Genomic DNA, 26720 nt, shown 5'->3' on the forward strand with positions numbered 1-26720 from the left:
GCTGATACATTTGTTTCTCGTGCCGCTAGTCAATCGGTTTACATCGAAGTTTTGAACAACGCGCTATCTCGTCACGTAGCTAAGCCACGCTAAACACTAATTGGACACAAAAAATAGCGACATCTCCCACGCAGGGCCCAAACATCTCCAGATTTTAATTTAAAAGTTAGACATGCATGTTTTGTATCACTGAATTATTATATTTTTGGTCATACTATTTAGATGATCTGAATATACACTAGTATAGAACATATGTCTTCACACACTGCTGAAATGACCGGTTGCACATGGTTTACCCAACCGGTTTACCCAACCGTTATTATGCAAGGGTTGGTGATGGGTTAATTATCATAGTGCAAGCAATTAAATAAACCGTGTGCGACCGGATATTTTTCGCACACGACCACTCGTTTATTTTGTAGAAATCATTTGCGATACCAGGATCCATCACAGCGATTAATGTTGAACCCGCCATATCGTCACACACGACATGCGGATCCTGGTGTTATTAAAAGTCGATGCACGTCCGTTATCTCCACGCTCGTGCAGCACAACCAAAAAAAATACCGTGAGGGGAACTGCGTCGAGGAAACTGCAAACCCGACGCTTTTTTTTTCTCACGGTGCATATGATCTACCTCGCGCTCTCGTAGACAGCACTAAAATTAACGCCACATTACATGAATATATGGCACAACATTTCGTGATATGGATAAGTGCAATCTAAATTATTTGTTGTTAAGCATCACAAACTTTCGACTCGGCTAAGGAGCCGAAACGTGGATGAAGCCAACGTCGGCTGTCATGGTCATAAATGATAGGGTCGCCGTCACCCTGCAACTATGGCACTGTCTCTATGTCAGCATTACACGGTGGAGTGCCGGCGTAGCACTGCCCCGACTTGTGAAGGACGTCATGAAAGATGATTCCCACCAACTCCGACTAGATGCAAAAGAAGTATTGTTTGATGTCTTTGTCCCGGATCGCCGTCCCGTACGCCGCATGTGAGTCCATGCATTTCCCACAAAACCAAAATCCATCAGACCACAATCACTACTATGGCTATACGATAGATGTACTATCCATGGCGCATCAAGAGAGTGGTGCGCCACGACTACTAACCGGTAGCGCATGGGCAGTTGGTGCGCCACGCCTAGCTGCACTAGTCATGGCATATGTGCAAAAGTGGTGTGTCACGCCTATTCGCTCGCCTGGTTAGTAAGTCTATTGATCCTTAGTCTTGGCGCACCAGAAAAAAGCGTGCCACGGGTATCGATGGTACCAGTGCCGCACCAAATATAGGTGCATCACGTATATGTAAAAATACAAAATTTGAATTTTGGGGTCGCCATAGGCGTGGCGCACGGGCAACGCAGTTTTTCTACCCATAAGTGGGCGTCCCTGTCTTATCCTGAGGTAACGATAGCTTCGAGATTTGTGTCTGCCAATTTACATCTTCGTCCTCAACTTTGTCCATCTTCTCGCCCTTATGGAAACCAAACTGGACATGTTCACTTCGTTTTCTTCTCTCCCTCCTCCACCTCCTCCCCTTCAACTACGCAGCCGCCTCTCCACATCAGCCATCTCCTCCGGCAGCACTCCACCAGAATCCAACCGCGAGCCGCGCACGCCGAAGCTCATGAAGAGGACGAGGAGCATTGCGACGGCCGCGAAACAGGTGGCCATAGGCATGGTGATCCCCTGGGATCGGAGGCAGACCTGTGTGGCTGGAGCATAGCGCCAACGGCAAGGTTGGGGAAGCACCCATCCGCCGTATGCCCGGTGGAGGCGAGATGGTTTGGACCTGGCGGAGGGTCTAAACCAATGGATTTTTCCTCTTACATGTTTGCTTCTGAACTGATTTGTATATCCGCTTACGGGATTTGCTTCTATATTTTTCTCCAACCCCAAACGTTTGGTGGTTACATTCACATTCTCACGATCGGGTTTGCTTGTGTTTGATACTTCCAGTCTGATTGCTTCCAATCTGATTTGCTTCCATACGCTGTTCTTGATATTTTACATGGTTCAAGAATAGAAAGAGCTTCCATATCTGGTTCATTTCTTTTTGGATCCAGTCGGTTCCTTCTCCATTTCCCAGATCTAAATTATAAAACATGCTTATTTGAAACGTTTGATTTTATTGACTAAATGGAAGAGGGGAAAAAATCCATGAATTAAAGGAACGGGAGGAGCATCGTCTAAAACGAAGAGGGACTCTCTGACAAGAAAGAGAAATAGTACAGGGTGGTTTTTATAAAATATTTGCACGAATCTCAAAGCGAAACAGTGAAAATTAATGGCTGTGATAAGGCCGTGACACCCACGTGTATGTAGACTCGCATTTTCGGGCGCACAGGGCTTTGGTGCGCAACGGGTATCCTTGCCAGGGTTTGGTACACATCCCACCCTCCCTTGCCTTTTCAGTTTTCGGAAAATTAAAAGAAAATAATAGAAATTTGAAGAAAAAAAATCATTCGAGATGCCCATGTGTTATGTCATATAATTTTAATGAAATTTATCAAACTTGAATTTCAACATTTTTTTTCCAGAATACACCATAGAAAAGTGTATCAATCATATAGAAGGGTGCCAAAGAAGGCAAAGTTGTCGCTACCCATAGGGGGTAGCTCCCCACACACACTCCTACTCTCCGTGCTGCCAAGGTACAACGGTCGGATCTAGAAAAACAAAGAGCATGCCACGGAAGAGCTTGGCGAGCCGCCACCGATCAGACTCCTCTCGCACCTTGTCCCTGATGGAGGAATGCGAAGCCACCACTCCGTTGAAGAGCACGTCATTCCGGTGCCTCCAGATAGACTAGAATACCAAGATAAACTTGAATTTCGACTTTTGTTTGCGAAATGGCGCACTCTTTGGATATAACGCCTTTTTTTGGTTGCATACGACCTCCGCTGAAAAAATTGTTTATATGAAAATGTATCTATGGAAAAAATTACACGATAGTTTTTTCAGCTTTTAGTTGGCAAAAAAAAAACAAAGTCTTACCCATGGGGCACCAAAATGGTGGTACGCCATGCCTAACCATGTGCCTTTTGGTGATGTAGTTGACAATTTTCGTTGCAGGTCCATCAATATCACATTAATTTTTGCTTAGACATTTCTTCATTGCTGCAAACACATGGTGTTTTGTTCTAGTAGTTTTGTTTTTTTGTTGTTGAAGTTGAAGCGATTACTATTGCAAATCTATCTACACCAAAAAAATGTTGTTTACACACTTTTTTGTAGCAATGCTTTTCTAAATGTTACGATGATTTTATTGTAATACTACCCTCGTTCCAAATTAGTTGTGCTGACCACTAATATGAATGACAACTAATATGGAACCGAGGGAGCAGTTCTTTTTGTGGACGGTTGAAGAATTTTTGTTGCAATACCCTCTGCCCTAAGCTAAATCACCATGATAGCATATTTAATGTAAAAATTGGAATGGTAAATTTCAGAGAAAAAAAAAACCATATGATTGGACAAACATTGACTAGTCTCAGAGTAGCCTCCACCTTTCGGACATAGCTAGTTTATCTCTCGAGCCATGTATTTCGACCAGAGTACATTTGTGTCGTCTATATGCAAAAATAGGACTTTATTTCACAAATGAGTCGTTGTGACGTAACCCACTATCTAGATACTAGTTGACCAAGACTTTTACTTTTACACGTTGCCAACTGGAGATCGATGGCCATACATGTACAGAGCTTGATGCCATACTACAAGTATCGCTACAGTACTTGCACCGTTGCACGAAACGAACATGGCGGCCTTCTCACGGTACTTAGCACTAGCGCTCTTCTTCAACGTCTTACCTTGCTTCGTATCCGTCCCTTCTCTAGCTTCCTCCGATGGCTTCCTCCAGTGCCTCTGGTCGGCCATACCCAAGCAGCTCCTGTACACGCAGAGCTCGCCCTCGTTTATGACGGTCCTGGTATCCTCCACCTGGAACCCCAAGCTGTGTTAACTCCCAGCACGGTGAGGCCGCTCATCATCGTCACACCGTCGAGCGCCTCGCACGTCCAGGCCACCGTCGTCTGCGGCCGCCGCCACGACGTTTTTTTTTTCGATAAAGGATGCTTTATTACTTTTGAAAGCAATTAAATCCAGCCTCTGCATAACCAGGATGCACACAGCCGTTTTGTTATCTCAAGTCCAAAAAGATAAAAAATAAAAACTAGGCGAGATACATATCGGAACGATGAATCATATAACGCCTATAGAGTAGGTGGGGCATCTATCCGTAGACTATGCTACCACCCATGTAGGGAAAAAGTAGCCACGACGTTCGTATACGCGTGCGCAGTGGCGGGCACGATTTCGAGGGCCTCTCGTACCGGTCCGTGCGGCCCGAGGTGTTCGCGGTGGTCGACCTCAACAAGATGCTCGGAGAGCTGTACTACGCCGTGTCGAAGGCGAGCAAGCAGCTGGCCTTCCCAGTCGAGCGCCTCACACCGTCAAGCAGCTGACTGTTGGCGTCGGCGGCCATTTCAGCGGCGGCGGGTTCGGCATGCTGCTGCGCAAGTACGGCCTCGCCGTGGACAACGTGCTGGACGCCACGCTGGTTGACGCCGAGGGGAGTCTCCTAGACAAGATGGCCATGGGGAGGGACGTCTTCTGGGCCATCCGCAGAGGGGGCGGCGAGAGCTTTGGCATCGTTCTTTCGTGGAAGGTGAAGCTGGTGCCTGTACCGCCGAAAGTGACGGTGTTCAGCGTCTCAAAGTCCATCGACGAGGGCGCCATAGACATCCTCACTAAATGGCAACAAGTCGCCCCGGCTCTCCCCGAGGACCTGTTGATAAGGGTGCAAGTCGGAGTCCAGAAACAGGTGGCTGAGTTCCAGTCCTTGTACCTGGGCACGAGCGACACGCTCCTGGAGCTGATGGAACGCCGCTTCCCGGAGCTCGGCCTCAACCAGACGCACTGCAAGGAGATGACATGGATTCAGTCCGTGCCCTACAGCTACCTGGGCAGCGCCACAACAGTGGAGGACATCCTGAACAGGACCTACTCACTGGACTACTCCAACAAGGGCACGTCCCGTGAAGCCGTTGTCAAACGTTACGAGGGAACCGTACACTTGACCTCGTACGGGTTGTATGTTAATATATGGAGACAGAGTACAATACGAATACAATACAGGGGCATAACGTACAGGTATAGAAAACCCTAATACAACATATCTAACAGCCCCCTTAATCTCAACTTGTAGACAGATTGAGATTAGTTTAAACCCATCAAGCTTCTTGACTGGAAGTGCCTTTGTAAAGCCATCTACAACTTGATTATTACTTGAGACAAACCGAATGGCGAACTGATTTTTAGCAACTCTTTCTCTCACAAAGTGAAAATCAATCTCAGTGTGCTTGGTACGAGCATGGAACACAGGATTTACTGACAGGTAAGTAGCCCCCAGATTATCACACCAAATGCTTGGTTTTTGCTTCAGCCTAACACCAAGTTCCTTGAGCAGGGCTTCAACCCAAATCAATTCAGCAGTAGCATTAGCCAATGCTTTATACTCAGCCTCAGTACTAGACCGAGAAACTGTAGCCTATTTTCTGGCACTCCAAGAGACCAGATTTGGTCCAACTAAAATAGCAAAACCACTTGTTGAACGCCTGTCATCAATATCACCTGCCCAATCAGCATCAGAGAAGGCACTAAGGAAAGTGGATGAAGAGGCTGTAAGAGTGATTCCAAGTTTTACTGTATCCTTGACATATCTAAGAATGCGTTTTGCTGTTGTCCAGTGTTCAGTTGTTGGAGCATGAAGATACTGACAAATCTTGTTAACTGAGAATGCTAAATCAGGACGTGTCAAGGTTAAATACTGAAGTGCTCCAATAATACTCCTAAACTGTGTACAGTCATCAGAGCCAGGAGGTGTACCACTTGTGAGAGATAATGGTTCAGAAGGAGACAACGGCGTTGGAGTTGACTTGCAATTTCTCATGCCCACTTTATCAAGCAACTTTGTAGCATATTTTTCCTGTGTCAGCAGCAAACCATGAGGCACCTTTTTAACTTCAATACCAAGAAACAAATGGAGATCACCAAGGTCCTTAATGGCAAAATTCTTATTCAAGTCTTGAAGAAGCGTAGAGATAGCATAACCAGAGGAACTTGTCACTATAATGTCATCAACATATACCAGAACAAATATAGTGATACCTGACTTGTTGAAAAGAAATAAGGAAGTGTCAGCCTTTGATGGTACAAAGCCAAGAGCATATAGTTTAGAACTTAGTTTGGAATACCAAGCTCTAGGCGCCTGTTTCAACCCATATAGTGCCTTATCAAGCCTGCAAATATAATTTGGTGCAAGTGGATCTTCAAAACCAGGGGGTTGCCTCATATAAACTTCCTCTTCCAGAACACCATGAAGAAACACGATCTTGACATCTAGCTGCCTAAGACTCCAACCACGGGAAACATCAATAGACAAGACAATCCTGATGGTGGCAATTTTCAACTGGGCTGAAAGTATCATCATAGTCAATTCCATACCTTTGCTTGAATCCTTTTGCAACTAGACGTGCTTTGTATCTATCAATAGTGCCATCTGCCTTCCTCTTAACACGATACACCCATTTACAATCAATTAAATTTTTATTCCTGCATGGAGGAACAAGATGCCAGGTTTTATTTTTCATCAGTGCATTATACTCCTCTTCCATTGCTTGACGCCATTTAGAATCACCAAGTGCTTCAGATAGAGAGCATGGTTCACCTGTGGAGGAAAACATCCCATATCGAATAGTACCATCAGTAAACTGTTTTGGTTGGTGTATACCTTGCTGCAAGCGAGTGCGAACACGTGAGGGAGGCATAGGCGGAGGAGACGGTGGAGTATCATCACTTGAACTTGAGCTTGTTGCAGAATCATCCCCACTAGCCGGCGCCACAGAAGATCCAGAGGAATCTTCCACAGGGGCCGACAGCGTAGGTGAGTGGGGTGATGGGGGCGCAGAACCTGCAGAAGAGGCGCCAGATGGCGCGCCATGGTTCGGCATAGGCGTGTGCTCGCCACGCTCCCGCTGCGGAGAGGGGGACCGACCAGCACGTGGCGCAGCAGGACGGGGCGAGGGCGCGTGGTCAGCACGCATCGACGGGGACCGGCCCGTCTGACTGCTCGCTCCAGCACGCTCCCCAACGGCGGGAGAATCAGCATCGGGAGCCTCCACCTCGGAATCAGACGCGGCAGAAGAATGTTCTAGGGAATCTGTAGCAGGATCAGTTTCGGAATCCGTGTAAATTTCGTCATTTTCTGGCAGAATTTCAGATGCATTTTCAGGAGCCATTTCACCATCATTTTCCTGGAAATTTTCTTGGGCATTGGCAGCAACCTGTGGCACAATAGGAGTATGATCATCAATATTTGCACCCTCATGTAGCATGGATGATGGAAGAAGTAAAATCTCTTTTCGAAGGAGGGGGTCGGCATTGGGTCTAAGAGAGGCAAAGGGGAAGACATTTTCATCAAAGACAACGTCGCGAGAGATATAAACACGACATGTAGTCATATCAAGACATTTTACACCCTTGTGGCGAGGGCTATAGCCAAGGAACACACACCGAGTAGAACGAAAAGCTAATTTGCGGGTGTTGTAGGGGCGAAGATTGGGCCAACACGCACACCCAAAAACACGAAGAGCATCATAGTTTGGTGTTATGTGGAGTAAACACTCAGCTGGAGTGTCAAAATCTATGACCTTACTTGGAAGGAGATTTATGAGGAAAGTGGCGGTGAGAAAAGCTTCATCCTAGTATTTGAGAGGCATAGATGCATTAGCTAACAGGGCAAGACCAACTTCAACGATATGGCGGTGTTTTCTCTCAGCAGAGCCATTTTGTTGATGGGCATGGGGGCAAGAGACATGGTGAGTGATGCCAACTTTTTGAAAGAAAGCATTGAGTTTTTCATACTCACCTACCCAATCAGTTTGCATAGTTATAATTTTCCTATCAAACTTGCGTTCAACAAACTGCTGGAAATTTAGAAAGGCTTGATAAACATCAGCACGACTTTTAAGCAAATAGATCCAGGTGAATTTACTAAAATCATCAATAAAGCTTACATAGTATAAATGTTTCCCAGCAGAGAGAGATGCAGGACCCCATACATCAGAAAAAACTTGTTCCAAAGGAACAGTGGATCTACTAGTAGACATGGGATATGGCAACTGGTGGCTCTTGGCCAACTGACAAGAGTCACAAACATATGGGGTACTCTCTGGTGTGTAAGCTATTTTATTTCTCCTAAGAACTTGTTGAACCACAAATGAGGAAGGATGTCCTAAACGGCGATGCCATGTCGAGGATGATGGCTTTATTGTGATGAAAACATGCTTGGAGGGCTCACTGGAGATGGGCATCAAGGGGTATAGGCCTCCATAGCAAGGACCTCTAAACAGAATGCATCGGGTTGCCTGGTCCTTGATCACAAAAAAGAAAGGATAAAATTCAATAAAGACATGATTATGAAGGGTAAATCGGTGGACAGAAAGGATTTTTTGAAGAATGGCATTGAGATTAAATGAGTTATGTGGGGTGTGCAAAATTGAATGACCAATACGACTAATGTGCATGCATGTGCCTTCAGCAGTGCGGACCTGATCTTGCCCATTGTAGGCTTCATGAGTGGAGAGCTTATTCAGCTCATCGGTGATATGATCAGTAGCTCCAGTATCGTAGTACCAGTTGGTGTCAACACCATGAGATGCAAAATTTGCAGTTGCACCATTGTTTCCATGCTCTCCATTGTCATGACGATCATCTCCATAGCGCCATGATGTCCCACAAGTATAGGGGATCGTGTGTAGCCTTTTCGATAAGTAAGAGTGTCGAACCCAACGAGGAGCTAAAGGTAGGATAAACATTCTCTCAAGTTCTATCAACCACTGATACAACTCTACGCACACTAAGCGTTTGCAATATCTAGGAAATAAAACTAGAGCGATAACGGGTATGAGAGGTGACTTTGCAGAACAATAAAATACACGGAATAAATGTTAGTGCTGCAGCAATAAAACAAACTAAACTAACAAGTACCATGAGTGTGGAAAGGCGGTGGTAATAGTGGTGGCTTTGTCCAAGATCAATTAGTGAAGATCTTGGGTTCAATGTCTTCGATGCAGCTTTCTATGTAGGAGAGGCTAAATATACATGCTCTCCCTTCGGGATTACATGTACTATATGATTGGCTTGCTAGCAAACATCCGTAAATACTAGCAAGCATTAAGGTTTCCCCAACCATAGCCTTAAGTAAATGGTCCTCTTACTCTCATACATGCAACTATCCGGTTCGCGTCCTTAGGTTTCTGTCACTCCGGCAGAACTTCCCCTTCTAGTATACAAATACTACCAACCCTATGGTGCTTGATCCATGCGCGCTCAAATATAATGGGCACCAAGGACAGTAACATATCAACATACAACTCTAATGAACCAAAGAGAAACAACCAATCAATCAAAGAACAAATAAACTATGGCAACATGACATAGATCATACGATTATAACTTATAGCATCAAACACCATGTTTACATAGGGCGGTACAGAGGTTTGTGAGAGGATAGACCACTCGAATACAATGAGGAGTTGGTGATGGAGATGGCGGTGAAGACGTTGGAGGGCTCAGCAAGGAGCGCCGGGAGGCGGAGGCGTGGGCGGCGGCGGCGGCGCGGGGACTCCTTCCCGCCGCCGGCATCATGGGGAGCGCCGCCCCTTAGCCTTCTTCTTCCTTGAGTTGGTTCTGGTGTAGATGAGTGTTTCCCCTCCTTGGCTGCTGCCAAGGAGGAGGATTTTCGTGACAATTCTTGGGGGCCTCCAAAAATAGGGTTTCCCATCAATATATAGTGTTGGAGATGCAATCTAGGCCATGGGATGGATGCCCCTTTGATCCAAGTGTTGGAGATATGCCCAAGAGGCAATAAAAAATTAGTTATTGTTATATCTTATTGTTCATGATAAATGTTTACATTTCATGCTATAATTGTATTAACCGAAACATTGATACATGTGTGTTATGTAAACAACAAGGAGTCCCTAGTAAGCCTCTTGTATAACTAGCTTGTTGATTAATGGATGATCATGGTTTCGTGATCATGAACATTGGATGTTATTAATAACAAGGTTATGTCATTAGGTGAATGATATAATGGACACACACCCAAAAGAGCGTAGCATAAGATCAAGTCATTTAGTTCAATTTGCTATAAGCTTTCGATACATAGTTGCCTAAGTCCTTCGACCATGAGATCATGTAAATCACTTACACCGGAAGGGTACTTTGATTACATCAAACGCCATTGCGTAAATGGGTGGTTATAAAGATGGGATTAAGTATTTGGAAAGTGTGAGTTGAGGCATATGGATCAATAGTGGAATTTGTCCATCCTGATGATGGATAGATATACTCCGGGCCCTCTCGGTGGAATGTCATCTCGATTAGCTTGCAAGCATATGAATGGTTCATAAGAGATCACATACCACGGTACGAGTAAAGAGTACTTGTCGGTAACGAGGTTGAACAAGGTATAGAGATACCGATGATCGAACCTCGGACAAGTAAAATATCGCGAGACAAAGAGAATTGGCATCGTATGTAAATGGTTCAATCGATCACTAAGTCATCGTTGAATATGTGGGAGCCATTATGGATCTCCAGATCCCGCTATTGGTTATTGCTCGGAGAGGAGTCTCGACCATGTCTGCATAGTTCACGAACCGTAGGGTGACGCGCTTAAGGTTCGATGTCGCATAAGTAGATTCGGAATATGAGATGGAGACCGAATGTTGTTCGGAGTCTTGGATGGGATCCAAGACATCACGAGGAGGACCGGAATTGTTCTGGAAGAATTCTGCTGTTTTGTATTTCAAGAAAAGTTGTTCTGGAAACATTCTCGGAATTGGACGAAATAAAAACAGAAGTTCTTATTTTTCTGTCACGCAGATGGAGTCCAAAGGGGAGAAGGAAAAGAGCCGAGGGTGGGCCACACCACAGGCCGGCGCGGGCCCCCCGTGCCGCGCCGGGTGTGTGTGTGGGCCCACCAGGCGCCGACACTAGATGGGTTTTGTGAAACCCTAACCCTAGTTCCCGACTATATATAGTGGGATAGTTTGGCCGGCCAAAGCTGCTCCGTTCGCAACCCTAATTTGCCACCTCTCCTCCCTCCCAGTTTCTCCTCGCTCCGGCTTAGGCGAAGCCCCGCAGAATTCTTCTCCACCACCACCACCACGCCGTTGTGCTGCTGGGATTCCGTGGAGATCTACCACACCTCCGCTGCCCGCCGGAACGGGGAGAGGAAGGAGCTTCATCGACACCGTACGCGCGACCGAGTACGGAAGTGCCGCCGGATTGCGAGACCGGGGATGATCGTCTACACCAACAACGAGATCTAATCTCGTAGGCTTTGGAAATCTTCGAGGGTTAGTCTCATATCAATCTCGTTGCTTCGATCTTCATAGATTAGATCTTGGCTTTTCCTAGATTGGATCTTGGATTTATTCGTCTTGCGGTAGGAAATTTTTTGTTTTCTATGCTACGAACCCCAACAGTGGTATCAGAGCCATGTCTATGCATAGATCTGTTGCACGAGTAGAACACAATAGTTTTGTGGGCGTTGATGCTTTTGTTGCTTTAGTTTGTGTACTTTGCATCTTGCGGGATGGTGGGATGAAGCGGCCCGGGCTAACTTTACATGACCGCGTCTCATGAGACTTGCTCCACGCTTGACATGCAACTTGTATTGCATAAGTGGCTTTGCGGGTGTCTCGTCTCTCCCACCATAGTGAAGATCCAATTTACTCTTTCTATTGACAACACTAGTATCACCGTTGTGGTTCATGTTCGTAGGTAGATTGGATCTTACTCGAAAACCCTAAACCACGTAAAATATGCAAACCAAATTAGAGGCGTCTAACTTGTTTTTGCAGGGTTTGGTGATGTGATATGGCCATGATGTGATGATGATTATATTTGATGTATGAGATGTTCATTATTGTATTATGGCAACCGGCAGGAGCCTAATGGTTGTCTTTAAATTTGTTAAGACCTGCGTGTCTATTCATCATGTAATAGCTTTATTTCAAGTAGTTGTTATAGTAGCTATAAGTGATGGACAACCATGAAGCGGTGCCATGGACCTTGGTGCAATGCTGGTGATGATGGAGATCATGCTCGTGTGCTTTGGAGATGGAGATCAAAAGCACAAGAAGAAAGGCCATATCATATCACATATTATGAATTGCATGTGATGTTAATCCTTTATGCATCTTATCTTGCTTAGATCGCGACGGTAGCATTATAAGATGATCCCTCACATTAATATCAAGATAATAAAGTGTTCTCCCCTCGTATGCACCGTTGCTACAGTTCGTCGTTTTGAAGCATCTCGTGATGATCGGATGTGATAGATTCTACGTTCACATACAACGGGTGTAAGCCATGTTTGCACACGCGGAATACTTGGGTTTGCTTGGCGAGCCTAGCATGTACGGACATGGCCTCGGGACACGGAAACCGAAAGGTTGAACACGAGTCATATGGATGATATGATCAACATGTTGATGTTCACCATTGAAGCTACATCATCTCACGTGATGATCGGTTTTGGTGTAGTGGATTTGGATCGTGTACCACTTAACAACCATGAGGGATGTTGTATTAAGTGGGAGTTCATTAGTAATTAGATTAAAACATGAACTAATTATCATGAACATAGTCTCGAATAGTATTTTGAATTAAAGTTTGTAGAATTGGCATCCGTTTTCTACCATGCGCTAGTCTTGTAATTGAGATAGAAATACTGTTAAGTCTGACAAGTAACTTTACAGACTGGTACCGTATTGTTAAAGAATCAAGATATGATTAAGTCCTAATGCAAACTTTTAGTAAACCCCACATTGATGATTCAAGGAGCAATGGTTTCAATTAGTACAAAATCATCTTGTCTCCGTGAAACCTGAAGTTCAAATCCGTTTGAAAAGTAAGGAGCTGAAAAATTTTGTTTTCAGAAATAAGCGAGGTATGAGATATATGTGATATCTAAGACCTTATTGCAAGATGATAGAATATAATCTAGTGAGACTACATAATCTCATAAGTTTTATGGGAATGTACGAAGGTTGAAGACGCCAGGCGTCCCAATCCTCCAACTAAGTTGGGCACTAACGATATTCGCATATCCATGAAGTGATCGTCCTTAGTATGCACCGTTGCTAAGACTCGTCGTTTCGAAGCATCACGTGATGATCGGGTGTGATAGATTCTACGTGTGCATACAACGGGTGCAAGCCAAATTTGCACATGCGAATACTGAGGTTAAACTTTACGAGCCTAGCATGTACAGACATGGTCTCGGAAAGTCGTCATGATATGATGGATGAAATTATGAGTGAAATTGTTCATCATATTACAAAGTTACTAATAGTGAAGTCTGGAACACTTGTCATTTGATGATCAACTTCAAAGTAAGAACCTCAAGGTTATTGGTATTTGACCAATGGACCTAGAAGTTATTGAAGGTGAAGTGTTCTCTGAGAATGGGGAAAGCTAAAAGAGAAACCACAAAAGATATTTTGGCAGAAAGAAAGAAAAAGGCTAGAAAGTCTAGCTCAGGTGTATATAGATGATATACATGTTATGGATGTATTCCTTGTTTGGTCACATAATAAAATTCTTGGGTATTTGTACCAGATTAGTTGGTATGAGATGTCATACAATACAACGCAATACAAGAATACGATGGCCTAAGTGATCGATAAGGAATATGGTAATAATGCACGTCCGGAACATAATAAAGTGTTATTATGTTTGTCGTTGGCATTCTACCTAGCCCTTAGAGTTTATAATAAAGAACTTAATAAATTGTTATTTTGCTCCGGTCAAATGAAAACAATGAGTTGTTCAAATTATGACATTGCTCCATGTACGATGGATAAGTTATTATAAATCTTAATGGTGAAACACACATACATAACACGACGCTAAAATGCCATAAGGCAAATGATTTGAATTCCACTCATTAGTGGAACCGCCATTTAGGTCATGTTAGAAAGGAACGCATGAAGGAACTCCATTTGAATGGAATTTTGGAGTCATATGATTTTTGAATCATTTGGCGCTTGCAAATCTCTTCTAAAAGGAAATGACTTAAATGCCGTTCATAGGCCAAGAGTTGAACGGGCAACTAACTTAGTGGAAAAGTACATGATGATGTATGTGGTTCACTGGGCATAGTTGTGTGCGGGAGATTCTTTTACTTCATGAAAACTTCCAACAATGAATTGAGTATATATATGTGGATATATTCGATAAGGAAGAAGTTTGAAACATTTGAATGGATTCAGATAAATTTCAGCATGAAGTGGAAATCATCGTAATAGAAAAGTCAAATATCTATGATTAGATCATGGTGGAAATATTTGAATTACGAGTTTTAGCGAACATCTAAGAGAGTTATGAAGTTGTTCTACAACTCACGTTTCTTGGAGTATCATAGAGATGATGAAGTATCCAAGATACGTATCCAAACCTTGTTGGATCAAAGATGAGATAAAATATTGATGCCATTATATTTTTAAGGATTATGCTTTAGAGACTACCGCTCTTACACTGAATAGAGCATCATCATGATCCGTTGAAATGACACCATACAAGTTATGGCATGGGTATAAACCCTAATAGTCCTTTCTTAAAATTTTGGTATAAGTAAATGAGTTTGCAACCAGAACCGGATAAATGTCTTTGTTGGTTATCCCAAGAGAATGGATTGGGAATTCTTCCCACTATGAAGTAAAAGACAAAAGTGTTTGTTAATGTTACTTATTTATTTCCAAGAAATTGTTTTCTAGCGAAGTATTTGAGTGGGAGGACAATAGAACTTGATAAGGTTTATGAACCTGAGCATAATGATCATAGTAGCGCAAGCATCGGAAATGGTTCCGAAGCGGCTACGACAATCATGGCTCCCATGACTACAAAGTGTTTTAGCCATGGAGATCGAAGTACATATTGAACCTTGTAGGTATGGTTTACTTTGTGATCAAATAAATGATTTGTGGACAAAGGATTGATTTTGAACAATGATAAACCAACTGCAAACAAAGAAGTTATGATGGGCCCTGACTCCGTTAAAATGGTTATGCGCCATAAAATCCAAGATAGATGAATACTTTTTGAAAGTAAATGGATCTATAAAATAGATGGACTTGGATGGAATATCATTAAAGAAGCTCGACTTATCGAAAAATTGTTTACGACAAAGTTCAAAGAGTTGACTACGATAAGATTAGATCTTCCGTGGCAATGCTTATAGTCTATGTGGATTATTCTAGTAATCGCTACATATTTCTTTTATGAGATATGATAGTAGGATGGCAGAAATACATTCCTTACCAGAAGTGTGTATGAAGGATGTACACTAGATACAACCAAGAGTTTTTGCTAGTCCGTGGAATACTAGATAGATATACGAACTTCAATTGGATGAAGTGAGTATTACGGAGTTGGAATCTTCATCGGATGAAATAGTCAAAGAGTTTTTGATTTCATCATAAACGATGAAGATGCTTGCATTTGCATGAAATTAAGTGGGAGCGCTGAGACATATTTATAATACTTTATGTAGATGACATATAGTTGGTTATAAATAATGTAATTATATAATTGATTAAAAAGGTTTCATTGAGAATTAACTTCAATGAAAGGATATGGACTGAAATATATTTAGTGTCAAGATCTATGAAGATAGATTGAAACACATAATAAGTTTAAGTCAAAGTACATAGAATGTATATTGAAGTAGTTCAATATAAAAACATTAAGAAGGTGTTCTTTTCCATGTGAAGGTTTAACAAGACTTGAGTGTATTTCACGCTCGATGAGTAAAAACACATGAGTGACTTTAGATCACGAATAATATGTACAAGGTCAGATGTCCTGTGCTCTAAAGTGTTACGAGCATATACCAGAATGATTCATGTGATGATCATTGTAAAAATAGTAAGAATATCCCTGAGTACTTTAGAAGAACCAAGGATATATATATATATATATAGTTTTTGTATGGGGTAATGACAAACAAATCGCTGTAAGGTGTTGCACCGATATTAGTTTGGTCACATATAAAAATATATTTTCAATCTCAATTAGGATAAGTGTTGATTAAAAGGTAGCACAATGAGCTAAAAGAAGTCTTTGCTAGATTTAGAAGAGTTCTAAATATTGTGACGGATTCTACAAACAAAGGCAGAGTATGTCATTGTTTTGACAATGACTGAGGATGTTAAGTCGAGGAGTTCTTTGAGAACTTGGTGTAGTTCCGATAGTGTCAGAACTTTGAAGCTATATTGTGTATGACAATATTAGTGACTTATTTTCAGACCGCAGAATTAAGGTTCCACCAGAGGACTAAGCATATACAATTAATGCCAACTCATTTGGAAAATGAGTGATGCGTTGAGACGCAGATGAATTGCAAAATACATACGTTTCTGAGCGTGTCAGATCCGTTGACTAAAACCTCTCCCGTGAGCAAAACATGACAAGCACCAGAAGGCCAAGGTGTTATATCCTTACAAATGTTAACTAGATTATTGACTCTAGTGCAAGTGGGAGACTGTTGGAGATATGCCCAAGAGGCAATAATAAATTAGTTATTGTTATATCTTATTGTTCATGATAAATGTTTACATTTCATGCTATAATTGTATTAACCGAAACATTGATACATGTGTGTTATGTAAACAACAAGGAGTCCCTAGTAAGCCTCTTGTATAACTAGCTTGTTGATTAATGGATGATCATGGTTTCGTGATCATGAACATTGGATGTTATTAATAACAAGGTTATGTCATTAGGTGAATGATATAATGGACACACACCCAAAAGAGCGTAGCATAAGATCAAGTCATTTAGTTCAATTTGCTATAAGCTTTCGATACATAGTTGCCTAAGTCCTTCGACCATGAGATCATGTAAATCACTTACACTGGAAGGGTACTTTGATTACATCAAACGCCATTGCGTAAATGGGTGGTTATAAAGATGGGATTAAGTATTTGGAAAGTGTGAGTTGAGGCATATGGATCAATAGTGGAATTTGTCCATCCTGATGACGGATAGATATACTCTGGGCCCTCTCGGTGGAATGTCATCTGATTAGCTTGCAAGCATATGAATGGTTCATAAGAGATCACATACCACGGTACGAGTAAAGAGTACTTGTCGGTAACGAGGTTGAACAAGGTATAGAGATACCGATGATCGAACCTCGGACAAGTAAAATATCGCGAGACAAAGAGAATTGGCATCGTATGTAAATGGTTCAATCGATCACTAAGTCATCGTTGAATATGTGGGAGCCATTATGGATCTCCAGATCCCGCTATTGGTTATTGCTCGGAGAGGAGTCTCGACCATGTCTGCATAGTTCACGAACCGTAGGGTGACGCGCTTAAGGTTCGATGTCGCATAAGTAGATTCGGAATATGAGATGGAGACCGAATGTTGTTCGGAGTCTTGGATGGGATCCAAGACATCACGAGGAGGATCGGAATTGTTCTGGAAGAATTCTGCTGTTTTGTATTTCAAGAAAAGTTGTTCTGGAAACATTCTCGGAATTGGACGAAATAAAAACGAAGTTCTTATTTTTCTCGTCACGCAGATGGAGTCCAAAGGGGAGAAGGAAAAGAGCCGGGGTGGGCCACACAACAGGCCGGCGCGGGCCCCCCCCGGGCCGCGCCGTGGTGTTGTGTGGGCCCACCGTGCGCCGACACTAGATGGGTTTTGTGAAACCCTAACCCTAGTTCCCGACTATATATAGTGGGATAGTTTGGCCGGCCAAAGCTGCTCCGTTCGCAACCCTAATTTGCCACCTCTCCTCCCTCCCGCTTCTCTGCTCCGGCTTAGGCGAAGCCCCGCAGGAATTCTTCTCCACCACCACCACCACGCCGTTGTGCTGCTGGGATTCCGTGGAGATCTACCACACCTCCGCTGCCCGCCGGAACGGGGAGAGGAAGGAGCTTCATCGACACCGTACGCGCGACCGAGTACGGAAGTGCTGCCGGATTGCAGCACCGGGGATGATCGTCTACACCAACAACGAGATCTAATCTCGTAGGCTTTGGAAATCTTCGAGGGTTAGTCTCATATCAATCTCGTTGCTTCGATCTTCATAGATTAGATCTTGGCTTTTCCTAGATTGGATCTTGGATTTATTCATCTTGCGGTAGGAAATTTTTTGTTTTCTATGCTATGAACCCCATCACCAAGGGCTCTTGGGCACCTCTACACCTTCCTAGGACTCCCCTCTGTCCTTCATTAGCCTCACAACTCATGGCTGGGCCGAAATATCCAGGTATGGAAAGAGTTTGTGTCAAATACGTCACCAACTTTCGGAGTCCCGAGACTGCACGAACCTCCGCAGTAATTCTGCTCTGCCGGATGCATCCGCTGTCCTTTATGGACGAATAAGATGTCCAAATTGTTCGGCTTGAAATTCTCTACAACTTTGTAGCTTACGACTTTTCCATTGGACGTCGTTTTGATGGAGTTTCGAAACGATCTTTGAAAAGTGTTCAGCAGAGACAGATTCCTGGAAATTCCAGATTTCACCATAATGAGCTATTTCCTTCCATATTTGCCTATTTCCTGCATAACAAAGTTGAAACCAAGAACTTGTGCACTTTTGCAACTATTAATAGGTTAGTCCCTTAAAACATATAGTAATTGGTGTAAAACAAGCATGGAACATCAAAAATTATAGATACGTTTGCGACGTATCAACATCCCCAAGCTTAACTCCTGCTCGTCCTCGAGTAGGTAAGTGATAAAAAGAATAATTTTTGAGGTGACATGCACCTTCAAAGTTCAAAGGATGACTAGATACAAATAATTTAAGAACAATTAATAACACATTCATGATTCAATCAATAATAATTTTGGGACCATGCATATAGAACTAAGAATGACAACTATGCTCTCATAAGACGGTGCATATAACTTAGAAGATGAAGACTCAACATAAAAGTAAAAGAATGGCCCTTCGTATAGGGAAGCAGAGATTAAACATGTGCTAGAGCTTTTTATTTTGAAAACATAGAGATATAAAATTTTAAGAGGGGCAATTGTGTCAACGGTAGCAATAAGTAATATAGGTTATGTATAAAACTTCCTATAAGTTGCAAGCCTAATGCATCGAATACTAATAGTGCCTGCACCTTGTCCTAATTAGCTCGGATTTCCATGGATTATCATCGCATTACATATGTTTCAACCAAGTTTCACAAAGGGGTACCTCCATGCCACCTGTACAAAGGTCTAAGGAGAAAGTTCGCATTGGATTTCTCGCTTTTGATTATTCTCAACTTATACATCCATACCGGGACAACATGGACAACAGACAAATGGACTCCTCTTTAATCTTAAAGCTTTTGGCAACATAAATTTCTCATAAGAGATTTTTGAGATTTTCATGTCCATGCTGAAACTTCCACCATGTAAACATGGCTTTGGTTAGCGACCCAATGTTCTTCTCTAACAATATGCATACTCTAACCTTTTATCATGGTTATCTCATTTACTTCAGACAAGACGGACATGCATAGTAACTCACATGATATTTATCAAAAATATGATGATGGTGTCCCCATGTCAGCATGGTTGCCACACAACAAGCAGCTTATAAGAACTAAGATACATAAGTGACATATTCCCCACCACAATATTTTTTAGGCTACTTTCCCATGAGCTATGTATTGCAAAAACAAGGAATTATTTTGAAGGTTTTAAAGGTAGCACATGTAAATTTACTTGGAGTGGCGGTGAAATACCACATATAGGTAGGTATGGTGGACACTTTTGGCATATTTTGGTTTTTGGTGGTTGGATGCACGAGTACGAGATCATACTCGGTACGGAATGAAGGCTAGCAAAAAGAAAGATAGCGACCAACTAAGAGAGCAATAATGGTCATAATCATGCATAGCGATAAAACTTATTAATTAAAGCATATGGTGATATTAAAAGTCTAAACTAAATGATCAATTCAACCCAATTAAAACATCAGAGGATATCTTCCATTTGCATCACTATTAATATGAAACCTTTTTACTCGTATCCAACACCAATCAACTTATTTGAAACAACTCTCATTTATAATATTCATTAAAGATCAGAGAGCTAATCATATATAATTGAAGCATACTAACAAGCTCTGAACAAAACAGGAGTGAAAAACCGGAGCTAAACGCAAGTACTAGCAAAAATAAAACGCTCGTTGAACAATAAGAGTGAAAACTAGAGCGTTCATACAATTAAAACGGAGCGTGTCTCTCTCCCAAACAAACATGGTATGATGGTGCCCACTTTATTGAAAATAAAATACACAACAGAAAATAAAGACGCTCCAAGAATAACACATAGTATATGAAGCAATAAAAATATAGTGAACAGAAACAGGACCTGATATTTTTATTGATGAAGAAGGGGATGCCTTGGGCATCCCCAACCTTTGACACTTGTAATTCTTGAATATATCTTGGGGTGACATGGTCATCCCCAAGCTTGAGCTTTTGTCCATTCTTCATCTCATCTCATCATTCTTCTTTCCTACACTTAAAAACTTCCTTCATACAAAACTCATCACAAATCTCATTAGCAGCGTTAGTGCAATGATAATATTAATCAAATCTACAAAGTTCAGTATGACATATGAAATTTTTTTTAATAAGCATTAGCTACTGTAGCACAACTTTAATAAGGTTCTTTGATCAAGAGAACTCAAAAAGGTGGGCAAAAAGATGCAAATGCAAAACAGTGCAAGAATCTGTCAAAACAGAACAATTCGTAAAAATTGATTTTTGAAAAATAGTTACGCTGCGTAACTCGAAAAACTCTGAACTAATGAAAGTTAGATAAATATCTGGGGAAGATGCTCGTAAATTGGCAGCTCAAAATTACGTTCTGGTGATTTTTGGCGATTTTTCTCGTGATGAACCAGAAACAGTAAACAAGATTGCAAATCTCCCAAATACCACTTTCTTACCATTAGAGGCAATTCTTGGCACAAAAACAAAACAGACATGATAAGGAGAGGTCATTACAGTAGTAATGACTTCCAAGACTCAACAAATCATTAAATAACAGAAATATAAACATATTGGGTTGTCTCCCATAAAGCTCTTTCTTTATAGCCATTTAAGATGGGCATGATTATTTGATGGAGCTCTCAAACCCCCTTTTTTTTGTTATTTTGCAATTATAAGTGAAACTGACAAAGAAACAAGAACCAAATAAATAACCTAATAAAACTAAATAGGATAAAACCAAAGATAATAAAAGCAACTATATACAATGCTTACATGTGGATGGGTAATATTGAGTTTGAAGGAGACAACCTCATGTTGATTGATGAATAGGGGGATGCCTTGGGTATCCCCAAGCTTAGATATTTGCATCTTCTTGAATATTCTCTTGGGATCCATCTACACATCCCCAAGCTTGAGCTCTTGCATCCTCTTGCTCATCTCATATCACCATATTGATTGGAACTTAAAAAAAACTACATCCACATAAAGCTTCACAAAACTCATTAGTAGGTTAGTACTCATTAAATAAAATCCATAAGTGTTCAAGTATCCCTAATTTCTATAAAATCTATCAAATATTTAGCCACTGTAATACTGAGGTTTCTTATTATTTCAATCGTACGTCGAAAATGAAGGAAACTTTTGAATCCTAAGTACAATATTTAAACAAAGAGAATATAAATCTGTCAAAACTGAACACTCTGTAAAGATGTCACTCAATGAGATAGTTACGTAGCTCAAATCGAAAAACTCATGATTAATGAAAGACAGATCATAACCTCAGGTCTATGCACAAAAAATTTCAGATCAAAATGCCATACTGAGATTTTTCACGAATTTTTGCAGCACAGCACATGAAATCTGTCTCAACAAAATCAGTCCGTAAAGATTGAATTATTAGATCTGTCTACGTACCTCAAATCAGAAAAGTCAGAACTAACGAAAGTTAGATAGAAAGCACTACTATGCACTCAAGAAATTTCAGATCAAGATCACGTTCTGGTGATTTTTAAAATTTTCTACGGTGGAGCACAGGAAATCTGTTTTCTAGGCAGCATAGTGACAAACTTGCATAACAAACTAGGGGTTATCTATACATTCTATTTACAGCGGGATATGTACACTATATATATACTATATACACTATTTACAAGTTTTTAATGAAAAGCTTCCATGGAAAGAATTGTTTTGGTTTCGCAGGCATGAACACAAGTGTTCAAGGTCGACCCCCACTTCACCATTACTCATCTTTCCAATCACTTTTCTTTTCTGAAAACATTTTTTATTTTTTTATATAAGAAGTACAACTAATTTTTTTGTAATTCGCATTCCCTATCCATACAAGAGATAGAGAACAACTAGGTACAGGAAGTAAAACTACTTAGAGATAAAGCAAACAAGTGCACACGAAAATATTCACCTACGCTATGGCTCCCCGGCAACGGTGCCAGAAAAGGTTTTGATGTCCCACAAGTATAGGGGATCGTGTGTAGCCTTTTCGATAAGTAAGAGTGTTGAACCCAACGAGGAGCTAAAGGTAGGATAAACATTCTCTCAAGTTCTATCAACCACTGATACAACTCTACGCACACTAAGCGTTTGCAATATCTAGGAAATAAAACTAGAGCGATAACGGGTATGAGAGGTGACTTTGCAGAACAATAAAATACACGGAATAAATGTTAGTGCTGCAGCAATAAAACAAACTAAACTAACAGTACCATGAGTGTGGAAAGGCGGTGGTAATAGTGGTGGCTTTGTCCAAGATCAATTAGTGAAGATCTTGGGTTCAATGTCTTCGATGCAGCTTTCTATGTAGGAGAGGCTAAATATACATGCTCTCCCTTCGGGATTACATGTACTATATGATTGGCTTGCTAGCAAACATCCGTAAATACTAGCAAGCATTAGGGTTTCCCCAACCATAGCCTTAAGTAAATGGTCCTCTTACTCCCATACATGCAACTATCCGGTTCGCGTCCTTAGGTTTCTGTCACTCCGGCAGAACTTCCCCTTCTAGTATACAAATACTACCAACCCTATGGTGCTTGATCCATGCGCGCTCAATGATACGTCTCCGACGTATCGATAATTTCTTATGTTCCATGCCACATTATTGATGATATCTACATGTTATATGCACATTTTATGTCATATTTATGCGTTTTCTGGAACTAACCTATTGACGAGATGCCGAAGTGCCGTTCCTGTTTTCTGCTGTTTTTGGTTTCAGAAATCCTAGTAACGAAATATTCTCGGAATTGGACGAAATCAACGCCCAGGTTCCTATTTTCACCGGAAGCATCCAGAACACCCGAGAGCCGCCAGAGGGGGGCCATGTGGGCCCCGGACGACGCAGGTGGCGCGGCCCGGGCCCCGGCTGCGCCCCCTATGGTGTCACCGCCTCGTTGACCCTCCGACGCCGCCTCTTCGCCTATATAAAGGTCCCGGACCTAAAACTTCGAGACGAAAAAACCACGGTACGAGAAACCTTCCGCAGCCGCCGCCATCGCGAAGCCAAGATCCGGGGGACAGGAGTCTCTCGTTCCGGCATGCCGCCGGGCGGGAAGTGCCCCCGGAAGGCTCCTCCATCGACACCACCGCCATCTCCATCAACGCTGCTGTCTCCCATGAGGAGGGAGTAGTTCTCCATCGAGGCTCGGGGCTGTACCGGTAGCTATGTGGTTCATCTCTCTCCTATGTGCTTCAATACAATAATCTCATGAGCTGCCTTACATGATTGAGATTCATATGATGATGCTTGTAATCTAGATGTCATTATGCTAGTCAAGTGGGTTTTACTTATGTGATCTCCGGAGACTCCTTGTCCCACGTGTGTAAAGGTGACGAGTGTGTGCACCGTGTGGGTCTCTTAGGCTATATTTCACAGTAATACTTATTCACTGTTATGAATGGCGTAGTGAAGTGCTTATTTATATCTCTTTATGATTGCAATGTGTTTTGTGTCACAATTTATCTATGTGCTACTCTAGTGATGTTATTAAAGTAGTTTTATTCCTCCCGCACGGTGTAATGGTGACGAGTGTGTGCATCCGTGTTAGTACTTGGCGTAGGCTATGATTGTGATCTCTTGTAGATTATGAAGTTAACTATTGCTATGATGGTATTGATGTGATCTATTCCTCCTACATAGTGTGAAGGTGACGAGTGTGCATGCTGTGTTAGTACTTGGTTTAGTCGTGTTGATCTTTCATGCACTCTAAGGTTATTTAAATATGAACATTGAATTGTGGAGCTTGTTAACTCCGGCATTGAGGGTTCGTGTAATCCTACGCAATGTGTTCATCATCCAACAAAAGAGTGTAGAGTATGCATTTATCTATTCTGTTATGTGATCAAAGTTGAGAGTGTCCACTAGTGAAAGTCTATTCCCTAGGCCTTGTTCCTAAATACTGCTATCGCTGCTTGTTTACTCGTTTTACTGTTTTACTACTGCCTGCAATATTACCACCATCAACTGTACGCCAGCCAAGCACTTTTCTGGCGCCGTTACTACTGCTCATATTCATTCATACCACTTGTATTTCACTATCTCTTCGCCGAACTAGTGCACCTATTAGGTGTGTTGGGGACACAAGAGACTTCTTGCTTTGTGGTTGCAGGGTTGCATGAGAGGGATATCTTTGACCTCTTCCTCCCCGAGTTCGATAAACCTTGGGTGATCCACTTAAGGGAAACTTGCTGCTGTTCTACAAACCTCTGCTCTTGGAGGCCCAACACTGTCTACAAGAATAGAAGCTCCCGTAGACATCAAGCACTTTTCTGGCGCCGTTGCCGGGGAGGAAAGGTAAAAGGTACTCACACTCCGGATCTCGGCTACTAAGCTATTTTCGCCGTTGTAAGTACTCGAAGCTATTTCCTTTAGATCCTGCAATTGCATCTTTTTGTTTCTTGTTTACACTAGTTTGGCATAATGGACAACAATGAGCTTCTTATTCTATTTCCTGATTTAAGACATGGATGGTTTGATGCGAAAATTAAAAACCCATGGAACATATTAGTATGAACACTTTGAACACCATTGTTGATAATGATATAGAAAGTTCTAAGCTTGGGGAAGCTGGTTTTGATGAGCATGATATTTTTAGTCCCCCAAGCATTGAGGAGAAAATTTACTTTGATGATGCTTTGCCTCCTATTTATGATGATTATAATGATAGTAGTCTTTTAGTGCCACTGTTATGGAGGATAAATTTGATTATGATTACAATATGCCTCCTATATTTGATGATGAGAATAATAATGATAGCTACTTTGTTGAATTTGCTCCCACTATTACTAATAAAATTGATTATGCTTATGTGGAGAGTAATAATTTTATGCATGAGACTCATGATAAGAATGCTTTATGTGATAGTTATATTGTTGAGTTTGCTCATGTTGCTACTGAAAGTTATTATGAGAGAGGAAAATATGGTTGTAGAAATTTTCATGTTACTAAAATGCCTCTCTATGTGCTGAAATTTTTGAAGCTACACTTGTTTTATCTTTCTATGCTTGTCACTTTGCTCTTCATGAACTTGTTTATTTATAAGATTCCTATGCATAGGAAGCATGTTAGGCTTAAATGTGTTTTGAATTTGCCTCTTGATGCTCTCTTTTGCTTCAACTACTATTTCTTGCGAGTGCATCATTAAAACTGCTGAGCCCATCTTAATGGCTATAAAGAAAGAACTTCTTGGGAGATAACCCATGTGTTTATTTGCTACAGTACCTCTATTTTATATTTGTGTCTTGGAAGTTGTTACTACTGTAGCAACCTCTCCTTATCTTATTTTTATTGCATTGTTGTGTCAAGTAAAGTCTTTGATAGTAAAGTCAATACTAGATTTGGATTACTGCGCAGAAACAGATTTCTTACTGTCACGAATCTGGGCCTAATTCTCTGTAGGTAACTCAGAAAATTATGCCAATTTACGTGAGTGATCCTCAGATATGTACGCAACTTTCATTCAATTTGAGCATTTTCATTTGAGCAAGTCTGGTGCCCTTTTAAAATTCGTCTTTACGGACTGTTCTGTTTTGACAGATTCTGCCTTTTATTTCGCATTGCTTCTTTCGCTGTGTTGGGTGGATTTCTTTGTTCCATTACCTTCCAGTAGCTTTGAGCAATGTCCAGAATTGTTAAGAATGATTGTGTCACCTCTGAACATGTGAGTTTTTGATTATGCACTAACCCTCTAATGAGTTTGTTTTGAGTTTGGTGTGGAGGAAGTTTTCAAGGGTCAAGAGAGGAGGATGATATACTATGATCAAGAAGAGTGAAAGCTCTAAGCTTGGGGATGCCCCGGTGGTTCACCCCTGCATATTTCAAGAAGACTCAAGCGTCTAAGCTTGGGGATGCCCAAGGCATCCCCTTCTTCATCGACAACTTATCAGGTTTCTTCTCTTGAAACTATATTTTTATTCGGTCACATCTTATGTACTTTACTTGGAGCGTCTGTGTGCTTTTATTTTCATTTTGTTATTTTCATTCTCTGAATAAATTCATGCTTGTGTGGGAGAGAGACACGCTCCACTGGTTCGTATGAACACATGTGTTCTTAGCTTTTAATGTTCATGGCGAAGGTTAAAACTGCTTCGTTCATTTTTATAT

At 41.7% G+C, this 26720-nt stretch overlaps 1 pseudogene; it reads left to right on the forward strand.

Moving 5' to 3' along the window:
- The first annotated feature begins 3771 nt into the window (after nucleotides 1-3771).
- LOC124658441 overlaps nucleotides 3772-26720 on the forward strand; it is a 29145-nt pseudogene continuing 6196 nt past the window's right edge.

This window comes from Lolium rigidum, chromosome 1 (genome assembly GCF_022539505.1).
Source record: "Lolium rigidum isolate FL_2022 chromosome 1, APGP_CSIRO_Lrig_0.1, whole genome shotgun sequence".
Classification (NCBI taxonomy): Eukaryota; Viridiplantae; Streptophyta; class Magnoliopsida; order Poales; family Poaceae; genus Lolium; species Lolium rigidum.